The sequence below is a fragment of the Tiliqua scincoides genome, chromosome 6 (genome assembly GCF_035046505.1).
Source record: "Tiliqua scincoides isolate rTilSci1 chromosome 6, rTilSci1.hap2, whole genome shotgun sequence".
NCBI lineage: Eukaryota > Metazoa > Chordata > Lepidosauria > Squamata > Scincidae > Tiliqua > Tiliqua scincoides.
Genome location: NC_089826.1, coordinates 5344589 through 5354334, shown reverse-complemented (window position 1 = coordinate 5354334; position 9746 = coordinate 5344589). Strand labels below are relative to the sequence as shown.

At 49.4% G+C, this 9746-nt stretch overlaps 1 pseudogene; it reads left to right on the top strand.

Moving 5' to 3' along the window:
- The first annotated feature begins 4071 nt into the window (after window positions 1-4071).
- On the top strand, window positions 4072-4188 carry LOC136656412 (5S ribosomal RNA; annotated as a pseudogene).
- Window positions 4189-9746: the final 5558 nt, after the last annotated feature.

Below are 9746 nucleotides of genomic sequence, written 5' to 3'. Positions count from 1 at the left end.
TCTCAAGACCCACACATTTGAAGAGTGAACTGATGGGCAAGGAAGGAAAGATGGGAGGGCACCAGTACAAAGGCAGAGGAGACCTCAAAGGTGCACTAATTTGGCCCAATGCACTTCAAGTTCACATGACCGGTTAACCCATTCAAGGAAGAACTCAAGCAACCTTTGCAACTTGTAGGGCCTTAAAGTCTGCCAAATTTATTTCAGCATTGCTTTTGTAGATGGCAGTCTACATCACCAGAGCCATTTGGGAGACCGTCTCTGAAGTTTTACGGAAGATTTGCTTTATTTGTCCCTTGACTGGCTGAAACCAGATGCCCCTGGAATGCATTGGGTCAAATACATTACTCTTGATGTGTAATCCAAGCCAAGGTCTGTCAGCAAAAAGGCAGGAAAAAATATGCACATTTTGAATAGCTGCCCCAGAACCCACGCCGTCATTTCAAATATATAAAAAGGTAACCCGTGATGATGGGATCCTGACTGAATCCATTAACATGCTAAGAAAACGGCAACATCAAGGCGTGTTCTTGTGAAACACTTGATCTGGTTGATGGCTTAAGACTTTGATGGCTTAAGTCTTAACTTGAACTCGCACCAAGGGCCAATTAAAGGGAGGAGGAGGAATGCTTGTTGGAAGGCCAAAAAATGTAGTCATTTGGAAACAGCTTATTAATGTGCACAAAGAAATCAGTCTTCCTCCGAGCAGTGGAAGAGCTAGAAGGCTTGCAAAGCACTAAGTTCTGCAGGGAACCTCACTGCGCCGTGCAAGCAGTCCCTCCCCTTTGGAGCCATTCCAGGCCGCTATTCCAAAACGGAGGCATCTTGTCTGATCTTGGAAGCTAAGCAGGGTCAGGCCTGGTTAGTACTTGGATGGGAGACCGCCTGGGAATACCGGGTGCTATAGGCTTATACCATAGTCTTTCTATGCCTGATCTCGGAAGCTAAGCAGGGTCAGGCCTGGTTAGTACTTGGATGGGAGACCGCCTGGGAATACCAGGTGCTGTAGGCTTATACCATGATCTCGGAAGCTAAGCAGGGTCAGGCCTGGTTAGTACTTGGATGGGAGACCGCCAGGGAATACCGGGTGCTGTAGGCTTATACCATGATCTCGGAAGCTAAGCAGGGTCAGGCCTGGTTAGTACTTGGATGGGAGACCGCCGGGGAATACCGGGTGCTGTAGGCTTCTACCATGATCTCGGAAGCTAAGCAGGGTCAGGCCTGGTTAGTACTTGGATGGGAGACCGCCGGGGAATACTGGGTGCTGTAGGCTTCTACCATGATCTCGGAAGCTAAGCAGGGTCAGGCCTGGTTAGTACTTGGATGGGAGACCACCTGGGAATAGCAGGTGCTGTAGGCTTATACTATGATCTCAGAAGCTAAGCAGTGTCAGGCCTTGTTAGTACTTGGATGGGAGACCGCCGGGGAATACCGGGTGCTGTAGGCTTATACCATGATCTCGGAAGCTAAGCAGGGTCAGGCCTGGTTAGTACTTGGATAGGAGACCGCCTGGGAATACCGGGTGCTGTAGGCTTATACCATGATCTCAGAAGCTAAGCAGGGTCAGGCCTGGTTAGTACTTGGATGGGAGACCACCTGGGAATACTGGGTGCTGTAGGCTTATACCATAGTCTTTCGAGACTGAAGGTTGCCAACAATTTTTGTCTCTTCTCTGACATTTGCTTCCATTTTGCTCCCCTGCTTGGATTGGCTCTGAAGGGGGGGTGAGCAATTAGGTAGCCAGGTGGGCTAAGAAGCAGGCAAGCCATCAAGTGAGCTTGAAGGCCCATCCCCTGTTCCCTTCACATGCAGCATCCTGCCTCTGGTCCCCTTCTGTCTCAAATGAACAGAAGCCATGCATGCTGGGACCACAGCATGTATCTCTCGTGTTCATTGGTGGAATGACCTGCACTGGAAACAGTGAAGTGGCAGGTGGGAGAGGGTGGTGGACAGAGAAGCTTCCGGGTCCATCCATTCGCCACTCCTTCAACACTGCTGCCCTCTTGACCAGTTCAGGTTGCTTCCTGGGTAGGCCAGCAATGACCTGGAGTAGAGAGAGGTCCTGCATCTGCTCATCACCCCAACATTATCTTGAATGGATAAGAGCCAATGTTCAGGAAGGTAAGCACAAGAAAGTCCGGGACTGGAAATACAAGAGACAGGTGGCTAAAATGGCATGTTGGGAGAGTTAGGACAGACAAAAGAAAATATTTCTTTGCTCAGTGTGTAGTTGCTCTGTGGAACTCCTTGCCACATGATGTGGTGATGGTATCTGGCCTAGATGCCTTTAGAAGGGATTGGACAAATTTCTGGCGGAAAAATCCATCACGGGTTACAAGCCATGATGTATACGTGTAACCTCCTGATTTCAGAAATGGGCTATCTAAGAATGTCAGATGCAAGGGAAGGCACCAGGATGAAGGTCTCTTGTTGTCTTGTGTGCTCCCTGGGGCATCTGGTGGGCCACTGTGAGATACAGGAAGCTGGACTAGATGGGCCTATGGCGTGATCCAGCGGGGCTGTTCTTATGTTAATGGTTATTTGGGAAAAGCAGTTTCTCCATCACCAACATCATTTTCAAGGGCCCTCTTGGAGTCCTTGGTAGCTGCTGTTTCAAAGTAAGAGTTTTGTTTGTGACTGAAGGGTTGGTAGGACTGGATTTTACCAACCCTCAATTCACCAGATAATATAAAAACCGGCAGGCAGAGTTCCTGACCCCTCGATGGAAGCAGAGAGGTAATTAAATAAATGACTGCGTCCACGTCTCAACTCCTGTGTTTTATAGCTGATGTGCTGCATCTTAGGAAATCTTTTACTTTGCAGTTAATTAAAAGCTTGAGTTAAGACCCACAAGATGCCACTTGTGCGAAGAAATGAGACATAGTCTGGAAATGATGATTCACTAGTTTGATCCATAAGATTTAAAGGGAGGGGGGCAGAGAGAAGACACTTGGAAGATCCATTTCGTGGTACATTGCTGGTCTTAATTTTTCCGGTAAATGAAGACTAAAGATAGTTTGGGGAGTCTGTGTTGAACTTTATTCCTCTTGCAGTATTAGAAAACTTAACTGGGACTTTCTCTTCTGCCGTCACTCCAGTGGAGTTCTATCAGTCCACACTTGGGTTGCCCAGGATGATGATGATGATGATGATAATGATAATGATAGTAATAATAATACAGGTATTTATATACCGCCTTTCTTGGTCTTTATTCAAGACTTTATTCAAGGCGGTTTACATAGGCAAGCTTATTTTTAAATCCCTTATTAAATAGGGATTTTTACAATTGAAAGAAGGTTCTATCTTTCAAGAACCACAACAGTCCAGATGTTTCACTCTGATCTGGCTTCACATTCTGGCCTCCATCCTCCCACGCTCAGAGCAGATGGAATAGCTCGGCTTCAGCTTGTCAGCTGCTTCAAGGTCGCACGGTGCCGGTGGCCTCGAACTGGCGACCTTGTGGATGTTATCTTCAGGCAAATGGAGGCTTTACCCTCTAGACCAGACCTCCTGCCCCTGATACATTGCCCAGGCTGATGGAATGACAATGGTTGGCAACCTTCAGTCTCGAAAGACTATGGTATAAGCCTACAGCACCCAGTATTCCCAGGCGGTCTCCCATCCAAGTACTAACCGGGCCTGACCCTGCTTAGCTTCCAAGATCAGATGAGATTGGGCTCAACATTTACTGTCAGCAGTGACACGGGATTGGTTCTTTGGGATCACATGATTTCCTGAATGAGATTTAAAATATCTCATTCTAAAATGCCTGCAGTACCCTTGAGCTGTTGTGATTCCCAGCTGCCTTGGAGGTACAGTGGAGGGGGTATAGCCAGGGTAACAAGAGATCTATTGAATGGGGCTTTAGTGCTTCCCCCTTTTTCTAGTGCCCCGATGCTCATTGAGCCCAGTCTCCAAGTGTGTCATTAGTAAAATAATCAGCCTAGATTGACTAATTTAGGATGTAACATTGTTGTTTGAAAGCATATCAGTAGCACAACGGATGTGTAATGAAAAAAATGAAGGGGAGGGCAGATTTTTACCGCAAAAAGTGTTTAAGGTGGTGTAACTCCCAGCAACTGTTACCCTGCACATGCCCGATCTCGTCTGATCTCGGAAGGTAAGCAGGGTCAGGCCTGGTTAGTACTTGGATGGGAGACCGCCTGGGAATACCGGGCGCTGTAGGCTTCTACCACGATCTCGGAAGCTAAGCAGGGTCAGGCCTGGTTAGTACTTGGATGGGAGACCGCCTGGGAATACCGGGCGCTGTAGGCTTATACCACGATCTCGAAAGCTAAGCAGGGTCAGGCCTGGTTAGTACTTGGATGGGAGACCGCCTGGGAATACCGGGCGCTGTAGGCTTATACCATGATCTCGAAAGCTAAGCAGGGTCAGGTCTGGTTGGTACTTGGATGGGAGACTGCTTGGGAATAGCGGGTGCTGTAGGCTTTTATACCATGATCTCGGAAGCTAAGCAGGGTCAGGCCTGGTTGGTACTTGGATGGGAGACCGCCTGGGAATAGCAGGTGCTGTAGGCTTATACCTTAGTCCTTTGAGACTGAAGGTTGCCCACCAACTCCCAGCAATGGTTTAATCTTAAACAAATCAAGAAGAGTATGGTAACTGCATTGGTGGAATTACTTGCAGGGGAAGAAGGTCCAGCCTGGCTAACAGTTCATAATGCTGGGAGCTGTGCTCAGCTCAGGGAATGACAGGGAGGCACGACACATCGCAGACCCTGTTGCATGGCCTCCTCGTGACGCTGAGCGTGCCCCAGAGCAAGGGGGCATGGGCACACGGAATGCTAAGGCCTGAGCATTGCAGCCTCAAGCACTAATGCCCTAGGGAGCAGTGGCCCACGGGGCAGTGGCCAGGTCCTTCCTCTTCCTCCAGTGGGGAGTAGTAGAGGCTCCAACACCAACGCAAGGGAGGAAGATGAGGTAGGGGCACATGAAGAAATGCAGGAGGTGGGGAACAACAACAAGAGGAGGGATGGGAACCTCCCCAGATCTTCTGACGAACTGCTCCCTACACCGTCTTACCTAGTCCAGCACAGGCTGGGCTTGTCAGGGGTGGAAGCACAAAGCTGCCAACTGTTCGCTTCCAAAGGTCTTGGCTGTACTGCTGCATTTGCTACCATGCAACACATGTTTCACTATCATCAATTGACATGAGTACGGTCCATGATACCAGCTCTGATTGACAGCTGTATTCTTCCTCCTTATCTATTATTTCTTTCACATTTTTACACCGCCCTTCCTCCAAGTTGCTCCTAGTGGCATACGGTTCCCTCCAACCTCTGGAAGTGCTCAAAGAACACTTCCAGTTATTAGAAAAAGCAGAAGTGCCCTTCGAGCACCTCTGTAGATGTTACTGAGGCCCACAGAGACCATGGGCAGGCCTCAGAACATCTCTGGTGGTGTCTGGGAGCTCAGGTCTGGCCTCCATTGTGGGTTCAGAACCTGCGGTTAGTTAAAACCACGGCTCTTGAATCCTTATATCTGAGTTGGCAACCTTCAGTCTCGAAAGACTCTGGTATCGCGCTCTGAAAGGTGGTTCTGGCACAGCGTCTAGTGTGGCTGAAAAGGCCGATTCAGGAGTGACAATCCCTTCCACACTGGGAGCAAGTGCAGTCTGTCCCTGGTCTGTCTCCCTGGCTGTGGGCCTTCCTTCTTTGCCTCTTTGCCTCAGACTGTTGGCCAAGTGTCTCTTCCAACTGGGAAAGGCCATGCTGCACAGCCTGCCTCCAAGTGGGCCGCTCAGAGGCCAGGGTTTCCCACCTGTTGAGGTCCACTCCTAAGGCCTTCAGATCCCTCTTGCAGATGTGCTTGAATCCTTATATAAGGAGGCAGGATCAGAACTCCCAGACATGACCCGAGATGTTCTGAGACGTGCACATGGCCTCTGTAGGCCTCAGAAACATCTACAGAGGTGCTAGACACATATGCTTATACCAAGATGGACTATTGATCCACCTGTATTGCAATGGTCGCCACAGGAATCTTTCCCAGACTGGCTCTCTGACAGACCCTGAACCAGGGACGCAGTGGAAGCTGGGCAAGTGCCCCACCAGTGAGCGATGGGCTTCCCCCACCCCCATGAAAGGTCTGCTATAAATCCCACCAAGATATTGTTTAATCTGCCACAACTTTTAAATCTTTGGAAGTGAAACCACAACGATAAGGAGTCTGAATGTCTAGAATCTCTGGAGAGATTTGCTGTGAGGCTCACCAGGCAGTAACAGGTGGCTACTTTTAAGTACAGATGCTGAACGCTACAGCCGCAGATGGCGGTTCAGCAGAACAGGCTAAAAAAAAAAAAACACAACGCATCTTAATTGAAGATTATGAATCTTTTTTCGTGCGGAATTAAACAGCACTCATTCTCCTTGCTTGGACTGCAGGAAACAGGCTGTTTGAAGAGGAACTAGCATCCAAATAAGATCAGCACTTCAAGGTCACTGGTTGCATGTCGTGAGATGGAATTAAAGGGTACAGCGGGCAGAGTTTCGAGTCAGGAAGTTCCTTCTCAGCTCATTTCCTTATTATCTATTGTGCAGTGCAGAAAGATCAGCACAACTGTTTGCAGTACTAGAGTATTTGCATCCTGGACAAAGGCAAGGTCATCTCTGGACATTCACACCTGGGTTTTTTGTGTGTGTGTATATCCTGGTCATTTGCATCCCACTATATAACTGGGCAACAAATCCCTTATTATATCTTCTGAGCCAGTGTTTCTCAACCAGTGGCATAGGAACCACTAATGGCACTTGAGGTGGGGTCTGGTGGTACTCGCAGGACCCCTGGACACCTGATGTCCAGTAGTGAGACCAGGAACATGATGCAACAAACGGCAGTAGGAGGCTCACAGCCCAATCCTGAGTTGCCCGGTGTGCGGGGCTGCGGCGGTGCCAAAAATGTCTGCCGCTGCATCCAACGCACCCGAGGCAGCTGCCATTGTCTCCTTGGGAAAAGGGGACTTTTGTCCCCTTCCCCAGGGTAAGGTGAGTAGCCCTGCAGTGGGGCTACTTGATTCTACAGCGAACCAAGGGTTGGCGTAGACTAGTTTAGAGCAGGCGGCCTGACACTGAGACTCAGGATACGGTGGAACAAAGCTCCCGCCTCCCTCCCACTCCACTCCTGCCCTCCCGTACACCTCCTCTCTACCTCCCCCGATGCCTCCACCTACCTCTCTGCTGCCTGGTGGTACAGCAGAGGACAAAGCTTGAGCAACCCTGTTCTAAGTCTCTTATGCCAGACATACCTTTGCATTTTAAAAATAAAAAGTATATCTAATACATTGCATTGGCAACCTTCAGTCTTGAAAGACTCTGGTATCGCGCTCTGAATGGTGGTTCTGGCACAGCGTCTAGTGTGGCTGAAAAGGCCAATCCGGGAGTGACAATCCCTTCCACACCGGGAGCAAGTGCAGTCTGTCCCTGGTCTGTCTCCCTGGCTGTGGGCCTTCCTCCTTTGCCTCTTAGCCTCAGACTGTTGGCCAAGTGTCTCTTCCAACTGGGAAAGGCCATGCTGCACAGCCTGCCTCCAAGCGGGCCGCTCAGAGGCCAGGGTTTCCCACCTGTGGAGGTCCACTCCTAAGGCCTTCAGATCCCTCTTGCAGATGTCCTTGTATCGCAGCTGTGGTCTACCTGTAGGGCGCTTTCCTTGCACGAGTTCATCTAATACAAATATACATATATCGAGACACCAATGTCCAGGACGCCAATGTCCAATACTGGGATGCATTTGACCTGACACTCTTGTCAAGGATGCAATAGTCCTGTCATTGTTCTTCTCGTCACTTGGTAGGATACCGGTGGCCTACTGGTTCTGTGATCACTGTCATCAGTTAGCACCGGCTATGATGTTGTCTCCATTTATTCCTGGAGTAGAATAGAAACGGGGATGGAGATGGTGGTGGAGAATTCCTCAATGAAACTGGGAGGGGGAGCAGTAAAAGGCTTTGAAAAGTTCACATGGGTCTACCATTGGGGGCAGCAGCTATTCATTTCTTGTACATCTTTTAAATCTTCTCTTGCCACTGGTGACAGCAGTGGACAGCCTCTCGGTGGCTATCATTTTATCAAAGAATGTACCAGACAACATTATGGGGGGGGGGGAGAGAGGAATGAAGAGCCAACCTTAGGAGCTGTGGGGCCCAATTGGAAACACTTTTGTGTGGCCCCCTCTAATTCTGCAGGGCTCCTCTACTAACTTTTTTAGCTCTTAGCTTGAATGGAGCCAGACCAAGAAAAAAAAAAAATCTGTTACTTCTGAGCAGGTGGAAAGGACTTCTGTATCCTTTAGTGGTTGTGCAGAAGAGGAAATGGGGAGGTCAGCCGGAGGGAGGAGGGAGCAGGCACCCAGCCCACAGCACTCCCCAAATCTCACCCGTCACTGGCCCGTCCGCAACAGCCCGCTCCGGAGTGAGATGGGGGAAGAGGAGGGCCCCAGGAGCTGTACGGGTGGGGAAAAGAGTGAGGCACACATGCTACTGCCTGCATGGCCCCAATTCTGGGCCAACCAGAAGCAGTGGTGGGTTGGTGCTGCTTCTGAAGTGACCGAATTTTGGGCCAACTGGAAAGCAGCGGTGGGCAGGCGCTGCTTCCAAAGTGACCCAAGTTTGGACCAAGTGGAAGCAAGGATGGGCAGAAGGGCATGTGTATCCACACCATGTGTGGACCCAATTGGAGCAAATTCTCCCCAGTTGCCTAAAAGTTGGCCCTGGGGGAATGCTAGAGGATCATATGGTTAACTTTACAAGTCCTCTTTGAGCTGAGCTTTATGACCCCCCCCCCCATTCATATCTTAACCCCAAGGTAAAGAGTTTCACTAACAGCTTTAGCTAGACAGCAGAAACAGAATGTTCTCGACTGCCACTTTCCTTACAGTCAAACATAATGCTTTTCGTAGGACTCAGTTTGCACCTTCAGCTGTCAGTCCTGCCAGGTATGGTAATTGCACTTAGGCAAATCAACTGTCTCGCAGGCAGGCGTGAATTAGGACAGACTCCAGGGAAACTCAGTGGCTTCCTTGATTTGCATGGATACTCTGTAGCCATATATGAAATTGCACATTTAAGAACAGCCATTAGGGCCTGTGGAGTAGGAAGAGAGGAAAGGGGGGAAAAAGATACTTTTGGACAGTGCTGAGTCAAACATACTTCTCAGAACATTTTGGTTTAAAATGTGGAAGGGGGTGGGTGGAAGCAAACAGGCTTTTGCTTCATGCTCACCTCTTTTGCTGCAACATGCTCACCCTTTTTGGCTGCCACTGCCTGCTTGTGGGCCCTGGGGGTAGCAGCTATTATGCCTCACCCCATCGGAAGCGGGGAGTCATTTTTTTTTTTCCTTGACCCACAAGCAATCTTTGTGTGCCAGTGTGTGTGATCTTGAAGACAAATTCTGAATGGAGGCAGGAAGCTTTTCTTTTGCCTGAAGTTTGGCATCTCTGCAGAAAGAAAGAAAAAAATGGTGGGCAGCCGCAGGAGGAGGGCAGAAGTCCAGATACAGTCCCTGGCATCTCTAGATAGAGCTGAGAACAGACCCTTCTCTGCCTGGAACACAGAGAGCTGTTGTAAGTCAGTGTCACCAACACTGTGTTAGATGGACCAAGGGTCTGACTTAGAATTTCAGACAGCTTCCTGTGACCTTCCTTGGCACCAAGTGATTCTCTGGGCATCTTTCCTGAACATAAGAACAGCCCTCTGGATCAGGCCATAGGCCCATCTGGTCTAGCTTCCTGTAT